Consider the following 20,288-nt stretch of genomic DNA (forward strand, 5'->3'; position numbering starts at 1 on the left):
CTTTTACTTTTTCAGATCCAATGTTTACATAAAAATGAGGCATAAGCCTCATGCCTCACCACAACCGCTGTTCCCAAAGAATTGATTTGTAGGACTCTAATGTTCCTATCATCTGAATATTAAATATTGAATGAACAAGAAAATAAGACTTAGGTCCATGGTTTGTTCAATCGCAACCATCTGAAAGCCAATGGTGTGTGCTAGTCAATTGAAGTTTTGATTTGTTCTTTGGATTCAGACTTGCATATCAGGATGTCTTCACAACCAACTAAAGGGGATGGGTCCGAAAGTGGGGTAGATAGTGCAGTGTGATCAGACATGGAGGAAGAAACCTTTATAAAGTTGATGGTTGAATGGTAAGGGCCAATAACAGGCCTACAGGAACATTCAACACAGAAGGATGGAATTATATAAGGACCAAATTTAATGAACAAGTTTCATGCACTAAAGAAGAGACGATTGGAGTATTTGTCTCTTATTAACCACATTGGCTCTACAATGGATCCATTGATGATGATGCCTATAATCAGTGAAGAAGTGTGGGACGAATTCTGCAAAACTTGAAAATTTTCATATAATATACATCAATAAATATCAATTTCACACTTTGAGGACCTATACCACACATTTCTACTGTCAGATGTGGTTTGCATCAAATCCACCATTGGATCTGAAAATCGGTCATTAAATGCAAGCATGGGTAATTTGGGCCATTGGATTTACTAATGGCTCCTACACATCCAAGTGAAAGTGTCACACTGAAACACCCGTATGGTTGTTTCTTGAAACACGCCACCAAACAACAAATATGAGAAAACGTTTATTCTATTGAGTTGTAAAGTAAGATTTATGGGGCATTTCTTGAAACGCCCAAAATAGGCCCAACCAAACAACCAAATGAAAAATGTTTAAAGTGAGTGTTTATCATATAAACATTAATTTGATAAACGCCCTTCCAATAAACACAAACGGAATCAAACATAGCGCCATATCAGGGCTGTTTGGTTTTGTTTACATTTATTGGAAAAACATTGCCACCTCAGCGCCATATCATCATTTGGCGCAATAAGCGTTTATTCACATTGAAACAACTGTTTGGTATGAACGTTTATTGAAAAAACGTTGTTTTTCATTGGTTTTCGTGAAAAAAGCCATTGGGGAGAAATTCTTGCTTCCCCCAATGGCTGTGCGTTTCATGAAACGCACAAGTGATGTGGCACTTATGTGTCATCTGATGTGGCATTTTAAAATTTTGATCCAGTGCAACTCGGATCTATCGTCCCATAAGAACTTCATCTTTGTCTTACCATCTAGTGAAACCCTAATCACGAGTAGAGTTTTGACGCCGCCCACAGACGATTGGTGGAGTTCTTTCTTGGAACACAGACACTGACCAGTGGACGCCGGTAAGTTCGCTGACAACACCCGTTAATCCGCCTTGCCATTGACAAGGTTTCTTTTTTTCAAATAAATCGTGACTTTTCTCTTGTTTTACCATCGGCAAGGTGCTCGTCTGCAGTTCTTCGGCTTGCAAATCATTCACCGTTCTTCATCGACAAGGTGATTGTTCTTTGTCCGCCATTCTTCATCGGCAAGGTGATCGTTATTCCTTGAACTTTGCCTTTGATTCATTGTACTTGAAAGAATGAAGGATGCTTTGTTTTAATTCGGCAACACATTTTTCCCTGATCTTTCTTTGATTGTTTAATCTTAGGCTTAAATCTTAACAATGGCTTGTTAATTTTCACTTTGATTGTTAATTGTTTGAATGAACCTCATGGTCCTGAAACATCAAAAGGAAACAAGGTTCCAATGAATGGCAACCTTACGTCAAGAACCCCACCCTGCTCCAAGTATCTGAAACTTAGCCATAGAATAACATATGTACTTTGGACAATTAGCAATGACCAAATTGATGAGCATTAATAACTTCATACAAACAATATTATACAAGACATATGAAGAAAATAAAAAAATATTTGGCATAAAGTCAAACTGCAAGAGAGCACTTACTAGGCTCTGGATTAGAAATTCAGGCAGCGGGAATGGTGGGAGAAAATTGGAAGATCCTAAACGGTAGGCATTAGAGTTTTCATATGAAAAGGCAACAACACGGTAGGCACCATTATCTGCCAGTTTTGCTCCACTGTCTGGTTCTGAATGATGAAAAGTAGACTTTTAAAACAAGTTTGCACAGGCAAGGTTCAGTGTCAACAGATTGGTGAGTATGCATCAAAGCAATACACTACAGAGATATTAAGAAGAAAAAAAGAAAATATGAAATAGTGGAGTCGGGCGAAGCGATTCTTGCTTGCCCCAAGAGAGATGTAAATGTTGCAAATTAGGAATCCTTCCTACAACTTGGAAATGTATTGCAAATAATACACTACCCTGATACAGAACATAAACTAGAATGGCTTTTTGTATAGAGCCCAAGTTAAAGGGGTGATATAGTATTTTAGAAATGTTTCCAAATACTAGAACAACCCACAACATGCTCTCCAATGGAGATTCGAATTGAATGCAGTTATTGTGGTTACAGAAACAAGCATCTTGGGTGGCAGGTTCATGTAAGCATGTTTGTATTGTTGGTTGCAATGAACTGAATGACGAATGGGCATGAGTCCTGTAGCTAAGAAAGAAATATAACTTTAGCTCTAGAGATAGGGTGGGCAAAAATGGAGATAGTTTGGGATGCTCCCAGGGTAGGGGTACTTCAGGCTACCTGACATGTAAATTGAAATGGATGTGGTTACCTGCTACAACCAACATAACCTCCACACACTAGGTGGGATCTGGGACGGTATTGTCCACTCACATGTGTGTCCAAATTAATGAGACACCTATCATCGAGTACAGTGCAGCAGAGCAGATCTGAACTCAAGGTTTGGCACTTGGACAGAGCTTAGTGGCAGGGGGGAGCTTATTTGGTAGGTATCGAGTTAAACATAGAGGGCTGCTCCATGGGCAACCCAGGCCCCTTGGGTGCGAGTGGTGTCTATAGAAGAACAAATCGGGGTATCATTTTACAATATTCAAGACCTATAGATGAAGGTAATGCAATAAGGGAATAATAGCTGATCTCTATTCTTCCAGAGAGTGTTGTCAATGCAGTAAGTTGATAACTAGCCATCTTGGTCTCCCTACTCAATCTCATCACTAATGACTGGTTAGTGCCTGGGTGCACACTACTCATCGAAAAAAATTTCAAAATTTAATATAATGATGCAACCCTCATATATAAGGGAAAAAATTGCAACTACAATGAAGCCATGGCTTAGAGTATGGCAGATAGCATTAATATTGGCAAAAAGTCTACAAGATGTTGAAGCCATTACATGGTGAATGAGTTAGCAGTTAGCACCATGAAGAAAATATGTGTATACACAAAATACTTTATATGTGCTTCAATCAACACAACTCTTTGTGGATAAAAAACCCAGAAAACCTGCTGCCACTCAATTCTCCCAATCACTGTCAAGGTTGGACATGCTTTTCCATCAAAGAAACACCTGTTTTGTTCCTTCCACTAATTCCAGCAAATTGAGAAAGGGCTCAGATTCCCCATGGTCTTGGACTGAAACAAATAGCTGGCCATGAGGATATTAGAATAGGAAGATCCTAAGGTAATACCCAACTTCTATTGAAAAAATCATCGGAAAGTGTTCACACCACAAGAAACAAAGCACAATGGTGTGGTAAATAGGGCACGCTCCTTTTGTTCTCCAAACAATGAACAAATAGCTGGCCATGAGGACATGATCATGTACTATTAATAACAACCCTTTTGGTAAGGCATGAACATGATTCAATAGTCATATTTTACTGCTCTCTCTCTCTCTCTCTCTCTCTCATCATTGTGAACATTTTACACTACTTCGGTCCCCGGCTTGGGGCTGGGCCCATTTCCCATGAAAAGATCTGATTGTGGCATAATGATCCAAGTTCCTTATTAATTACATTGTGTTAGCTTTCTGCATTTTTGAGTTCCAATTGCATCATGATGGTGGCAATTGGTTTTATCTGTTCTAACTCGATAAGAAAAAAAAAAACCCAATTAATTATGTGAGAAGCCAACTTTTCTGCCCTTCGTCTCTTGACATGGATAGCTACTAAAGTGGAGAAGTTATTAATCATATTGCTTTCCTCAAATATTAGGGTTCAATTAGGAGCAAACAGGAATTGTAGAGCAGAGAAGGTTCCTTGGGATATATATATATATATATATAAAGAGAGAGAGAGAATAGTTCCCATTCCTAATCTAGGGAAAATTCCATAGAAAAGTATTTCCAAAAAAGAATATCATTTTTTTACTCCATCAAATTAAAAACAGAGTCTAGTAACAAAAATAAAGCCCATGTCAGATTTTAACTCCATCAAATTGTTAGAAAAGTATTTCCAAAAAAGAGAATCATTTTTTTACTAGTTTTCTTAGGGAACCACAGATTATTGATTAGAGATTAACTTCGATAACTATTTTCCAAACATATCATTATTCATTGGTTGGCTTTTCCTAAAACCCAAGTCTCCTAGGGCACATTGCCAATAAACATAATACTTGATTTTCCATAGTTGATGTTGATTTTCCTAAAACCCAAGTAGCCATTTTGATCATTGAGCCAGATGTGGAGGAGGATTTTATTTAGATGCAAGAGTTTAATTAGATAGGGTTGCATATGTATTTTTGTATACAGGGTTGCATACTAGAATGTCTTTACAACCAATTAAAGGGGATGGGTCCAAAAGCCGGGTAGATAGTGCAGCGTGGTCAGACATGGAGGAAGAAACATTTATAAAGTTGATGGTTGAAATGGTAAGGGCCAATAACAAGCCTACTAGAACATTCAACACTGAGTGATGGAATTATATAAGGACCAAATTTAATGAGATTCACAAGAAGATTTATCATCATCACCAATTCAAAAACAAGTTTCATGCACTAAAGAAGAGACGATCAGAGTATTTGTTTCTTATTAACCACATTGGCCTTGCAATGGATCCACTGATGGTGATGCCTATAGTCAGTGAAGAAGTGTGGGATGAATTCTACAAAGCAAGTAGTATTTGAGTTGATTCATTTCACATATGAGTGTAGTGGTGAATGTTGATTTTGTGCATATGTTTGCAGAATAATAGATGGGCTAAGAAGTACCGAATGAAGGTTTATCATCACTGGGATGAATTGCATTATATTTTTGAGGGGACACATGCAACCGGTGAACACAGGTATAGTAATGATGAAGACCCAGACATTGTGGTTGAGCAATCACAACGTGTGCACTATTCACCCACATTTAGCGATCAAGAGCGTGGCACACCCTATACAGGTGAATCTCAAGCTAGTCCGCACATTGTAGATCCTGGCAGCAATGTCACATCTACACAAGGGGGGGACAAGCACAAAAGAGTTGGCAACCCCCCTTCATCCATGAGGAAAGGAAAGAATATTTGTCTGCCATCGAGCACTGAGAAAGCCCTTAGTAATTGGGCAAAGGCTAGTAAGCTAAAGTATGAGATGCAGAATGAACACATAGAAGCAGTAATTGACACTGGAAACTTGGAGACATGCATAAAGATGCTTAATGATGTGTTCTGAGTACATGTCTTACCCGTTACTTGCTACGTTGGTGTGTTCAGAAGTGTGTCGTTAAGCATTTTGGAATACCAGTTTAATATTTATAAAATTTTAATAATTCTCAAACAATTACAAACGCAATAAAATGATGAGAACGGGTCATATCCATAGGGAAGCGAGGGAAAAATTAATACGTACTCAAATCCAGACAAGAGAACACAAGAGGGAAGTGCAGAAATATAAAACTTAATTAATTAAACTGAAAATGATAGAATTCGAACATTACTGAAAATTAAAAGTGCAAAAAAATAAATAAGTACAAAAATAAATAAATGAAATAAAGAATCTGTAATCCGATCAAAGGTAGAAGTCTCAAGATCTCTCCCTACCCTCTTGGTGTCTTCTTTGGGCGTGAACACCAACTTTGGGAGATACTGCTTCTCTGGATCATGTATAATTCCTCCCTACCCTTTTGATTCAGATCTGGTTCGATTATGGTACAAGTAGGATCCTTGAATATTGTATTCTAAATTTAGGGAATATGATTCCGAGTTGGAAGAAGGTAGGAAAACTTTTGAAATTCGCCCACCCATTCTGCAACATTTATGGTGTCCATTAGATGGATCCTACCATTCTTTCCATGGTATTAGAGCCATAGGTTTGAATCTTGAACCAAAAGAAAATCAGATCTGAACCTGCGTAGATGGACAGAAGATGTTCTGCCAAGATTTGCATAGATTACTTTCTTTATTTCAAGAAATTGTTTCTTGTTAAGGGCGATTAATCTGAAATTAATTTCTGTTAAATCCAAAATTTATTTAGAACTATTATTTATTTATTTTGATTTAATGGACTATTCGAACCTGGAGATCGCAGTGCAGATTTGGCGTAGATGGTTTGCGCAACCTTTTTCTTTCATTATTATTCATTCAATTCGGTCTGTAAATAATTTTTTTATTTTCTAGACTGAATGTATAGGATTAGATCAAGAATGTAATTAATTAATAGAAATGGGATTTCTGTTTCTTTTTATTTTCTTGGTTGAAGAAGAAGGAAGAAGAAGGCGGTGCTGGAGATTTGCAGATGGAGAAATCGCTTTCTGCGATTTGCAGTTTATGAAACTGCAACCCTAGTGTTTAACCTTTGTTTTGCAGGTGGTGCGAACAATCCATATTTGATTTGTGATTGTCTAAAATTAAAATTATTAATTTCAGATCTTTCATGTATTAACTCTTGAATTGAAAATCAGTTTCGGACAATTTCGAACTAGATTGGACCAAAACTGTTTGAACCGAATCTAGGGTTCGAAGGGGACTGTTTTCAGTCCAATTTTTCTCACACTTGCTGTTCCAAATCTGATGTTCAATTACAGGGATTAATTCGGCCCACCTGTAAAGCCCAGTTTTAAATGGTTAAAACTACAAAAGCCCACTCTCGTGAGAAAAGTTGTATGGGCCGAACTGCTAACTGTGATTCAGCCCATATACCTAATCAACATTAATTGTTAATGTTATGTATTTTAAATGGGCTGTTCAATGGGCTTTACAATAGTTAATTGATTGGATCAATTCTTCCTTTACATGTGATGTTTGGATGTTGGATGTGCTGCGACCATGGGCCATAAGCACTTGGCAGTGACCATGGGCCATAAGCACTTGGCCCATGATGACTCGTTAGTGGCTCTTACGCACACCATGGCTGAATGCACATCATTGCCATGGTGCCCCATAAGGTCATTGGATGACCCCTCCTAACTTGGTGGGCCCCACAACCCTGAAAAGGAATGCATACGGAACCCCTAGCCGATTAAGGCCCACCAGAAATCTGACTTTATGAAAGTCAGTGGGAGCCACTCTGGTTTGATTTAAAATTAGAACTAGGGCGTAATTTGGTTCCCTCTAGCAAATACGAGTGCATGTGATAGGAAGATCCATATGATGGACTCTCTAAAGACCTTCCGTCATTAGCACAATGATGGGTCCTTCAGTAATGAGGAAACGCACCATAAAATTGGGCTATCCATTTGCTGTTGGATCTGTCAGAGTGTTTCATAAGATGATAGGGGCGTCATAGACCGATGTGGGAGGGGCTTCACCAGAAAATGTGAATTTTCTCACGATGCCTTGGCATAACCTGAATATGATGGGTGAGCACTTACTGGACAGAAAGGTTCACATAAAAACGGCTCTGAACCTTGTCTGACAGAGGCCAAAGGGAAACTCATTTGATGAGTGGATATGATCCGTCACAGAAAGGTGGTGGGGTTATGCAGCTGAAACAGTTGGCTTCATGCACCCTATGTGATTTCCCACATTTCTAGAGACATTTCGCCGTCTCCGTCACTGAGAAAGGAGGGAAATCTCAGAGATGAACAAATGGGAATGGAACATAGATTAAAAACCATATCTATGTAGGTAACATGAATCAAATTAAGGTTGTGGACTAACGTCTTTGTTGTTTTATCAGAAAATGGAAAACGGTCAATTTGCAAAGCTTCTAGATGATAACAAGCTTAAGGGCCCAAACTATGCCGACTGGTACAAAAATCTTATGCTGGTCCTAACTTCCGAAAAGTTAGATAAGGTGGTGAAAAATCCTGCCCCGGAGCATCCGGGTGATAGGGCTTCTGAGGCCCGTAGGAGGGACAACCAAGATTGGGAGGATAAGAACTCCCTAGCCTGTTGCTTTGTCATTGCCTCACTGGACAACTCAATACAAAGGCAGTTCGATCAGATCGAACAAGCCAAGGACATATTGGATAGTCTAAAGACAATGTATGAAGAGCAGAACCGTTCTACTCGACAGAAGGTCCTGAAACTGTTCATGACCGCGCAGATGTCCAAAGGGTAGAAAGTTCATGACCATTGTCTTCGGATGATGGGCTACATTAACGAACTCGAAGCCCTTGGATCCGGGCTAGATCTTGTAACGTAAGTGGATGCCATCCTGAATTTTTTGCCCTCTTCCTTCAATGCGTTGACAATGAACTACAACATGAACAAGCTGAAAGTTAGCATCCAGGAACTCAACAATATGTTGTAGAGGACCGAGGATCTACTTAAGAAGGATGAGCCTATGGTTATGCTTGCTGAAACTAACAAATCGGGAAAGAAAAAGAAAAAGTCAAAGAAGCCCCAGAAGAAAGCTACCAAGCCCAAGAAGCAGAAGAAGAACAAGGCATCTGATGTCTATCACTTTTGCAAGCAGACCGGCCACTGGAAGAGGAACTGTCCTACCTACCTGGAATCTAAGAAAGGTAACGTCGAAACTTGTGTCATAGAAACTAATATGTTTGTTACTTCTGTGTCCTGGTGTGTTGACTCTGGGGCTTCAACTCATGCGTTTAACTCACTGCAGGAGTTCAAAGTTAGCAGAAGATTGAGTGAAGGCGAAGTGACACTATTTTTGGGAACGACTGCAAGTGTTGCAGCTGCGGCAATAGGAACCGTAGAATTAGTCTTTAGAGAAGGAGTGCTTGTACTTAAAGATTGTCTTTATGTACAGAACTTGAGAAGAAATTTAATTTTTGTTTCTAAACTATGTGTTGATGGATATACTGTTTATTTTAGTAATATGATTATTGTTAAATGGAACAACGAATTCATCACATGTGGGGAACTAGAGAACGGTCTCTATGTTCTACATCCTTCTTTGGAAACTAACTTGACCGAAACTACGTCGGTCAAAAATCCCAAGAAAAGAACTCGTGATATAGTAAATCCCACGTGCCTCTGGCATTACCGACTTGGCCATATCGGTGTTGACCGAATCACAAGACTGGTAAAGGATGGTCCTTTGGATTTTCTAACCGTAGAAAATCTTCCCACTTGTGAGCCTTGCCTCCAAGGTAAGATGACTAAGCGGCCATTTGAGGGTAAGCTTGAAAGATGTGTAGGCACACTTGACCTAATACATACTAATGTATGTGGTCCCCTGAGTGTTAGGACATGGAACCAATACGTGTATTTCATCACCTTTACAGATGATTTTTCACGATATGGTTATGTGTACCTAATGAGACACAAGTCAGAATCCTTTGAAAAGTTCAAAGAGTTCAGATATGAAGTCGAGAAACGGTTAGGAAGAGAAATTAAGGCCCTTCAATTGGATCGAGGTGGCGAGTATCTCTTTGACGTATTCAGGGACTACTTGAAGGTCAATGGGATAGTGTCACAATTAGCTCCTCCTGCCACACCTCAACTCAACGGTGTTTCAGAGAGGAGGAATAGGACCTTGTTGGAGATGGTCTGGTCACTTCTTGTACGCTTAGAATTACCCACATCCTTTTGGGGATATGCATTAGAGACTGTTATCTATGTGCTGAATCGGGTTCCAACCAAATCGATTCCGAAGACTCCATATGAATTATGGACTGAAAGGAAGCCAAGTGTAAGACAGTTGAAGATTTGGGGTTGTCCTGCTCACGTTAAAAGAATGAGTGTAGACAAGTTGGAATCCAAAACCAGTCGTTGCCTATTTATAGGCTACCCAAAAGATTCGGTGGGTTATCTATTCTATGTCTCAAGTGAGCAGAAAGTGTTCTGTAGTCGAAACGCCCAATTCTTAGAAACCGAATACATCTTGAACACCCATCGTCAGGAAATAGTTCTTGATGAGGAGAGCTCAGGAGCAGTGGGAGATGTCCCACAAGTTCCAGGTAGTGACCAACCTAGAAAATCCACTCGGATATCCAGGCCACTAGTCCGATATGGTTATGACCAGGATAGTTACCTGGTGGAAGCCTTGACTAGGGAGGAGGATCCCGTAACTTATGCGGAAGCTATGTTAGACATAGATTCCCAGAAGTGGGTGGAGGCCATGAGAGCTGAAATGGACTCGATGGAGACCAATGGAGTCTAGAATCTAGTAGATCCGCCCTCCGGGGTAAAAGCAATTGCTTGCAAATGGATCTACAAGAGGAAGAAGGGCCCCGATGGCAGGATTGAGACCTACAAAGCTCGTTTGGTGGCGAAAGGGTATACTCAGAAAGAAGGCATCGATTATGAGGAAACCTTTTCGCCCGTGGCCATGCTCAAATCCATTAGAATCCTGCTAGCTGTAGCAGCATACCATGACTATGAGATTTGGCAGATTGATGTCAAAACCGCATTCCTGAATGGAGATCTTAGTGAAGATATCTACATGCAGTAGCCGCAAGGATTCATTGCTACTGGTCAGGAACACATGGTATGTAAACTTAATAGATCCATATATGGGCTTAAGCAGGCTTCTAGGAGTTGGAACATCCGTTTTGATTCTGCCATCAAAATGTTTGACTTTGAGTAGAATCCAGATGAGCCCTGTGTTTACAGGAAGTCCAGTGGGGATAAGATCACCTTTTTGGTGTTGTACATGGACGATAACCTACTCATTGGGAATGATGTAGGAATGTTGACTTCGGTCAAGGTATGGCTATCATAGCAGTTCTCCATGAAAGATCTTGGAGAAGCTTCATATATACTGGGTTTTCAACTCTATGAAGATAGATCGAAGTGGATAATTGGATTATCCAAGGCTCCTTACATTGACAAAATTGTCAAAAGATACAGCATGGAGAACTCCAAGAAAGGAAACGTTCCTCTCAGGCACGGAGTCACTCTCTCCAAGAAGATGTCTCCCAAAACTTTTGAGGAGATTAAGGGCATGAGAGATGTTCCCTATGCCTCAGCCGTAGGGAGCATCATGTATGCCATGTTGTGCATTCGCCCGGACATTGCTCAAGTGGTGAGTGTGGTAAGTAGATTCCAGGCCAACCCAGGGCAGGAGCATTGGACTGTTGTGAAAAACATACTCAAATACCTTCGAAAGACAAAAGAGTTTTGTCTGGTATTCGATGGTAGTTCACTACAAGCTCTAGGGTATATTGATGCCGATTTCTAGTTGGATCCAGATGGTAGAAAGTCTACATCTGAGTATGTTTTCACGATAGGATTGTGTGCTGTTTGCTGGAAAAGCAGCAAACAGGGGTCCACTGCAGATTCCACAACCGAGGTCGAGTACATTGCCGCAAGTGAAGTTGCCAAGGAAGCCGTATGGATGAAGAAATTCATACACAAATTGGGAGTGATTCCATCCAGCATATCACCCATGCCGTTGTTGTGTGACAACATTGGAGTGATTGCCCAGGCTAAAGAGCCTCGGGCCCACTCAAAGTCAAAGTACATCGAGAGGAAGTACCACGTATTGTGGGAGATCGTTGGTGGAGGGGACACCCTAATTCAGAAGGTAGCATCAGCGGATAATGAGGTAGACCCATTGATTAAGCCACTGACACAGAAGGTGTTTGAGAAACATGTGGAGAGTATGGGACTCCGGCTTGTACCAGATTGGACCTAAGTGCAAGTGGGAGCTATTGGACAGTTTTGTATGCCCTTAGCTTCAATATGATTTGATGTACTTTTGATATTTAGTGTAAATAAATAAAGTGCATGTTTGATTCATGTTGTTTGGTATAATTCTGTGTAAGACCCTAAAACTGGACACTTATTGAGACTCGTGTTAGTTTTAAATGTTCACAGCCATTGGATAAGTCTAGGGAGATTTATCCTGCCAAGGCTGATATGGTGTGCCACCAAGTGTTGGGATGGCCTGTCTCAGCCACTAGGGTAAGACCCAAGGCACATGCAGTATGGGATTACTCGAATCGTTGAACCGGACCAGATTTCCAGTATTGCCCTGGACCTTGGAGACAGATGGGCAAAACTGGAAAGTTACACCTGACCCCTAGACTTGATTATGACACTTCACTAGGTGTCAGATCAGGCTGTATTTGATATGCCAATCAGTGAGATCCTTAGCGGGGATCACAACCTGGGTATGTTGGGACAGTTTGAGAATTCATCTGAGTGGGTGATCATAGTGACAGGATCAGCCCCTTTGTCTGAAAAAGGTAATGATCGGGAATGCACTCTCTCTGATGAAAACCAAACTGCCGATAATTGATTTCAATTGTTGGAATTTTGTTTTGCAAAATTTATATATGATATATACATATGGTTTTGAAATGTTTGCAAATGGTTTTAATTCTCCGGATCCATGTAAGTAGAGATTGCGACACTATTCCTTGCAGCTGAGGGAGATGTCCTCTCTTGTCGGGCAGTGCTTGATCATTAAGGGCTGAGAGGTTAAGTGTAAGACCATTTAGGATAGTACCTGATGGGCTAATCTTGCACATGCCCATAGTCCCTGGGTTTTTATAAGATAGCTTGGCCCAAGGACCACTTAATGTAAGTGTTGGGCCCATAGGGTCCATGTGATGGGCTCAGGGGTTCATTGAGCTTTTCAGTGAATTCGGCTGGGCCTTGTAATAATGGCTGGGCCAAACCCATGTGGCTGGTGTGTAGATCGATGCTTGGGTCCCACGTCATACAAAGAAGCCCAACTGGGCAGCAGATTGGAAACTAGTTAAGCACTGAACACTTAATGGGCCAAAAGTCCATTTCGAGCTGGGCTGATATGATCACCCATCTGTGGGGCGGATCTGGGATTAAAATTACCAAAAGGATTGGGCCTTTAACCTTATCCACTCTGCGAGACCAAATTCAAAACAGATTTGAATCTGGTAACCTCCTGATAAGATCAGGAGTAAGCTAACTTAATCTGCAGATAGGATTAAGATCATCCCCAATCCAAATACTGATTTGGATTGGGATAACTCCTAATTAGGAGGCTTCTTAATCAAGAAGAAAAGAGGAGAAACCCTAAGAGAGAACAACAATCAGATTTTGAACCTAGGGTTTTTGGCAAGAAAACATCCTGCGAATTGAGATTGAATCTCATACACACTCCGGAGAGAAGAAGAGCAAATTCAGCCATCTTCGTCTCAGAAGTTCTCCTCCAGCCACCGCCTTTCTTTCTTACAAGATTCGATCTTTGAAGAAGAAAGAAGTCAGAAATTGGTTCTTGACATCAGTCTTGCAGAAAAGACTGAAAAGATTTGGTGCTCAGATGATAGAAAGTCTACATCTGGATATGGTTTCACGATAGGATCGTGTGTTGTTTCCTGAATGTCAGCAAACAGGGGTCCTAAGTAACAAATTAATAGTCCACAACCCAAGCCGAAAGCATTGCCGTAAGTGAGGCTGCCTTATGAATGAAGGTGTTCATTCCTGAATTTGGAATTCAGCACATCACCCATTCCACTGTTGTATGACAATGCTGGACCTACGGGAGGATAGTGTAAAGAGGTAGCATCAGCGGAGAATGTGGTAGACCCATTGACAAAGCCACTATCACAGAAAGTGTTTGAGAAACACGTGGAAAGCATGGGACTCCGGCTAGTACCTGATTGGACCTAAGTGCAAGTGGGAGCTGTTAGACAGTTTTGTGTGCCCTTAGCTTCAATCAGAATGATGTACTTTATGAGTTTATTGTAAATGAATAAAGATACATATTTGATTCATGTTCCCTTGGTATGTTTCTGTGTAATACCCTTAAACTGGACACTTAATGAGACTCGTGTTAGTTTAGAATGTTCACAGCCAGTGGGTCGGTCTGGGGAGACCTATCCTGACAAGGCTGACACTGTGGTGCCACCAAGTCGGTTGGGGTGGCCTGTCTCAGCTGCCAGGGTGAGACCCTAGGCACATACAGTGTAGGATTAATTGAATCTTTGAACTGGACCAGATTTCCAGTATTGCCCTGGACCTTGGAGATTGATGGGCAAAACTGGAAAGTTACACCCGACCCCTAGACTCGATTATGATACTACACTAGGTGTCGGATTGGGCTGTCTTTGATGTACCAATCAGTGAGATCCTTAGCGGGGGTCAAAACCTGGGTATGTTGGGGCAGTCCGAGAATTCATCTGAGTGGGTGATCATAGTGACAGGATCAGCCCCTTTGTCGGACAAAGGTAATGATCGGGGATGCACTCTCACTGATGGAAACCAAGACTGCCGGCAGCCGATTTCAACCGTTGAGATTTGTTTTGCAAAATATATTTTATATAAGATATAAAAGTATATATGTATGGTTTCTAAATTGTTTGCAAGAAGGTTTTAATTCCCGGGGTCCATATAAGTGGAGAGTGCAACACTGTTCCTTGCAGCCGAGGGAGAGGTCCTCTCTTGTCGGGCAGTGTATGATCATTATGGGCTGAGAGGTTAAGTGTAAGACCATTGAGGATAATGCCTGATGGGCTAATCTTGCATCTGCCCACAGTCCCTGGGTGTTACAAGGTGGCTTGGCCCAGGGACCACTTAGTGTAAGTGTTGGGCCCATAGAGCTCATTTGATGGGTTTTAGGGGGTACACTGTCTTCAGCAGTGCATTCGGCCAGGCCTTGTAACAAAGGCTGGGCTGAACCCATGTGGCTGATGTGTAGATCAATGCTTGGGTCCCACGCCATACAAGGAAGCCCAACTGGGCAGCAATTTGGAAGCCTTTTGAGTACATAACCTTAAATGGGCCTTAAGCCCATTTCGAACTGGGCTGATTTGATCAGTCATTTAAAGGGGGCGAATTCTAAAAAGGGTCAGCTGAAAGGATTGGGCTTGGACCCTATCCACTCAGAGAGTCCAAGATCTAAATGGGATTTAGATCTGGAAACCTCCTAATTAGATTAGGAGACAGATGATCTTATCTGCAGATAAGGTAAAGGTTATCCCTTATCACTAAGGGACTTCTAACCCAAATATGATTTGGATTAGCAGCTCCTAATCTGATTAGGAGCTGATCCCTTTTTGAGATTATAAAAGGGGAAGGGGGCGGCAGCCTTGAAGCACACAAGATCATCAACAGCATTCTTCTCTTAAAGAAAGAGAGATTGAGAGATTTCCTGCATACTGCGAATTCTCTCCTGCCGCCACCTTCCTGCCATTGCCATTCCTTCAGTTCGATCTCCAGTTCTTGGGTGCAATCAAGATTGGATCTTGATTTCAATCTTTTGTGAAAAGATTGGTTGGAGCTGTACTCAAGTCGTCCAGTTGATCCTTACGAAGGATCAAGTTCTTTTGAAGAACGTTGCTGATTCTACTCCACCCTGCACTGCGCCATCTTCGGTGGGAGCAGATTTTGGATCCTTCCTTGGGAGTGAACACCTCCATTGGGAGATAGTATTTCTCCGTATTAGGTATAATCCTCTCCCACTCCTTTTGGTTCAGATCTAGTTCAGTTTATGGTTCAAGATTGATCATTGAAAATATGATTTTCTAAATGGGGAATACGATTCCCAGTTGAAGGGAGAGATAAAATTTTGAAATTCGCCCCTTATTCCGCAATCTTTGGGCGTCCATAGGATGGATCTCTCATCCCTTCAATTTAGTGGAAATAAATAAAGTGCATGTTTGACTCATGTTGTTTGGTTTAATTCTGTGTATGACCCTAAAACTGGACACTTATAGAGACTCGTGTTAGTTTTAAATATTCACAGCCGTTGGATAAGTCTGAGGAGATTTATCTTGTCAAGGCTGATACTGGTGTGCCACCAAGTGTTGGGATGGCCTGTCTCAACCACCAGGGTAAGACCCGAGGCACATGCAGTATGGGATTACTTGAATCCTTGAATCGGACCAAATTTCCAGTATTGCCCTGGACCTTTGAGACAGATGGGAAAAATTGGAAAGTAACACCTGACCCCTAGACTCGATTATGACATTTCACTAGGTATCGGATCGGGCTGTCTTTGATATGCCAATCAGTGAGATCCTTAGATGGGGATCAAAACTTGGGTATGTTGGGACAGTCTGAGAATTCATCTGAGTGGGTGATCATAGTGACAGGATCAGCCCCTTTGTCGGACAAAGGGTAATGATCGGGAATGCACTCTCTCTGATGGAAACCAAACTGCCAGCAGTTGATTTCAATCGTTGGAATTTTGTTTTGCAAATTTAATATATTTATATATATATATATGTACGGTTTCGAATTGTTTGCAAATGGTTTTAATTCCCGGGATCCATGTGAGTGGAGAGTGCGACACTGTTCCTTGCAGCCGAGGGAGAGGTCCTCTCTTGTCGGGCAGTGCTTGATCATTAAGGGCTGAGAGGTTAAGTGTAAGATCATTTAGAATAGTACCTGATGGGCTAATCTTGCACCTGCCCACAGTCCCTGGGTTTTTATAAGATGGCTTGGCCCAGGGACCACTTAATGTAGGTGTTGGGCCCATAGGGTACATATGATGGGCTCAGTCTCACAATAGTGGGCTTTTGCAGTTTTAACCATTTAAAACTGGGCTTTACAGGTGGGCCGAATTAATTCCTGTAATTGAACATCAGATTTGGAACAACAAGTGTGAGAAAATTGGACTGAAAGACAATCCCCTTCGAACCCTAGATTTGGTCCAATCTAGTTCAAAATGGTCTGAAACTGATTTTCAATTCAAGAATTAATTCATGAAAGATCTGAAATTAATAATCTTGATTTCAAGCAATCACAAATCAACTATGGACTGTTCGCACCACCTGCAATTAATAATCCATATTAAGTTAGCTTACTCCTGATCTTATCAGGAGGTTACCAGATTCAAATCTGATTTGAATTTGGTCTCCCATAGTGGATAATGTTAAAATCTCAATCCTTTGGCTAACATTAATCTCAGATCCGCCCCATAGATGGGTGATCATATCAGCCCAGCTCGAATTGGGCTTTTGGCCCATTAAGTGTTCAGTGCTTAACTAGTTTCCAATCTGCTGCCCAGTTGGGCTTCTTTGTATGGCGTAGGACCTAAGCATTGATCTACACACCAGCCACATGGGTTCGGCCCAGCCGAATTCACTAAAAAGCTTAATGAACCCCTGAGCCCATCACATGGATCCTATGGGCCCAACACTTACATTAAGTGGTCCCTGGGCCAAGCCATCTTATAAAAACCCAGGGACTGTGGGCAGGTGCAAGATTAGCCCATCAGGTACTATCCTAAATGGTCTTACACTTAACCTCTCAGCCCTTAATGATCAAACACTGCCCGACAAGAGAGGACCTCTCCCTCGGCTGCAAGGAACAGTGCTGCACTCTCCACTCACATGGATCCCGGGAATTAAAACCATTTGCAAACATTTCGAAACCGTACATATACATATATATATATATATTTATTAATTTTGCAAAACAAAATTCCAACGATTGAAATCAACTGCCGGCAGTTTGGTTTCCATCAGAGAGAGTGCATTCCCGATCATTACCCTTGTCCGACAAAGGGGCTGATCCTGTCACTATGATCACCCACTCAGATGAATTCTCAAACAGTCCCAACATACCCAGGTTTTGATCCCCATCTAAGGATCTCACTGATTGGCATATCAAAGATAGCCTGATCCGATACCTTGTGAAGTGTTATAATCGAGTCTACGGGTCAGGTGTAACTTTCCAGTTTTGCCCATCTGTCTCCAAGGTCCAGGGCAATACTGGAAATCTGGTCCGGTTCAAGGATTCGAGTAATCCCATACTGCATGTGCCTTGGGTCTTACCCTGGTGGCCAAGACAGGCCATCCCAACACTTGGTGGCACACCAGTATCAGCCTTGGCAGGATAAATCTCCCCAGACTTATCCAATGGATGTGAACATTTAAAACTAACACGAATCTCTATAAGTGTCCAGTTTTAGGGTCTTACACAGAATTATACCAAACAACATGAATCAAACATGCACTTTATTTATTTACACTAAATGTCAAAAGTACATCAAATCGGATTGAAGCTAAGGGCATACAAAACTGTCTAACAAAAACAAATTTCAATGGTTGAAATCAATTGCCCACAATTTAGGTTTCCATCAGAGAGAGTGCATTCCCTGATCATTCACTTTGTCCGATAAAGGGGCTGATCCTATCACTATGATCACCCACTCAGGTGAATTTTCAGACTGTCCCAACATACCCAGGTTTTGACCCCCTATAAGGATCTCATTGATTGGCATATCAAAGACAGCCCAATCCGACACCTAGTGTAGCACCATAATCGAGTCTAGGGGCCAGGTGTAACATCCCAGTTTTTCCCATCTATCTTCAAGGTCCAGAGCAATACTTGAATTTTGGTCTAGTTCATGGTTTCAAGAAAACCCACACTACATGTACCTCAGGTTTCACCCGGGCAGCTGAGACAAGCCACCCCATCTAACTTGGCGGCACATCAATGTCAGTCTTGGCAGGATAGATCTCCCCAGATCTATCCAATGGCTGTGAAGATTCTAAAGTAACACGAGTCTCATAAGTGTCCAGTTTAAGGGTATTACACAGAACCACACCACAATGAAATGAATCAATTATGTACTTTATTCATTTATAAGAAATGCCAAACGGTACATCAATCTAATTGGAGCTAAGGGCATAATTTTCTAACAGTTTCTACACTATATGATGTTGTACTAACTAGCTCCTTGTCACATGCAGGTGTTGAGATTGTGAGTCATGAAGACATCATATGTTGCATGAGGGTTGGGCAAGATAAGTGTAGCCGAGGTGTTTAGGGGTCCTAGCCCCAGTTCGAGAGGGTGCAACTGAGGTCTGCCGAGTGGACTCCTTGGCATCAGAATAGGGCAAGGCAGGTTAAGGAAGAGGTCGTGGTGGTTGACCCCGAGAAGGGCAGCCAAGTCGTTCACCCCCTTCCCCGCAAAACAACATGCCAAAGAGTGGTAGTCCGACCATTCGCATACCACAGTGGAACGTCTGGATCGAGGACAGATTAGGAACAAAGGGCGTGGGCGAGCAACTTCTCCATAGCTTGTTGACACCGGCCATGAGGAGAGAGGTGGTGGAGTCTATGAGTAGCGTCTGAGAGAGCGTGCTTGTGCTTCAAGCCGTGTCGGTAAGTCCTTTCTTGTGCTGGTTATTCTACTTTGGTCAATTAATGTTGTTGTACTGGTACTTAGTTTCCTTTTTGCGAATGCTTTCTCAGTGATCATGGTGGTTGATTGTCTTTAGTCCATGTGGCGCCTCTACGACTATAGTTAAGCCAAGGTTGAAAACTTGAGGACTCGGGTGTGCATATGGCCGCGCTGGAGGTTGAGAATACCTAGCTAAAGCACGGAATCGAGGAGTGATCCAAAACCGTCCCCAAGCTAAAGGGGCACATCTCTGAGCTGAAGGAGGTGTGGGAGAAGCTGCAGAAAGAGGAAGGCGAAAGGGTATCCCGGGTAAGGGAGGAAGCCATTGCCGAGTTCAAGGCTTCGGTGGAGTACTAGAATGAGATGGATGACTTCGCTGCACTCTCCTAGGAGACAGGGTTCTCTCTTTGTTGGTAGAGGGTTATTCTCCGGTGCCCCGACACTATTGAGGTCATGTAGGGCTTGGGCCCTTACGATCCCAACACCCCTCCCGCCGAGGATAACACGGCCATAGTTAATGTACCTGAGGAGGCTGAAGAGGTTGAGGACTTCCTTGGCAAGGATTGGAGTGTTTGTCTGTTGCTGCTACTTCTGATGTTTTGTTCTTGCTTTGTTGATGTCGTTCCTTTTTCTTTTTTGTTATGTATTCAGCTCAGTATGCCGAGCTTTACACTTCTAAATATTTATGGAATTAATGGAAAAACACTTTTTGTTCTGAGCTTGTTGTATCCCACTCCTCTTTTATCTTATCAAACATAGTTGTGAGCCTCGGCCTTCTCCTGGCCAAGGTCTAGGGTTGCCGAGGTCTTCAGTCCTTGGCTTTTGTTTGTCGAGACGCTTCCGAGCTCTCGTCGTTTGGGGATGCTCAGTTTGCATTTGGTCTCGGGGAGCTTCATGCTCTTCGTGGGCTGGCCATTCATCATCTAGTTCTAATCTAACGGTTCATTTGCAA

At 41.9% G+C, this 20,288-nt stretch overlaps 1 long non-coding RNA gene across 1 annotated transcript; it reads left to right on the top strand.

Moving 5' to 3' along the window:
- Positions 1–1,279: 1,279 nt before the first annotated feature.
- Positions 1,280–20,051, top strand: LOC148804472 (uncharacterized). The gene is made up of 4 exons (XR_016081014.1): positions 1,280–1,406; positions 1,506–1,596; positions 18,903–19,317; positions 19,408–20,051. It is a non-coding gene; the product is annotated as an uncharacterized LOC148804472 (long non-coding RNA).
- The last annotated feature ends 237 nt before the right edge of the window (positions 20,052–20,288 follow it).

The sequence above is a fragment of the Nelumbo nucifera genome, chromosome 1 (genome assembly GCF_055504915.1).
Source record: "Nelumbo nucifera cultivar China Antique chromosome 1, China Antique-T2T, whole genome shotgun sequence".
Lineage (NCBI taxonomy): Eukaryota > Viridiplantae > Streptophyta > Magnoliopsida > Proteales > Nelumbonaceae > Nelumbo > Nelumbo nucifera.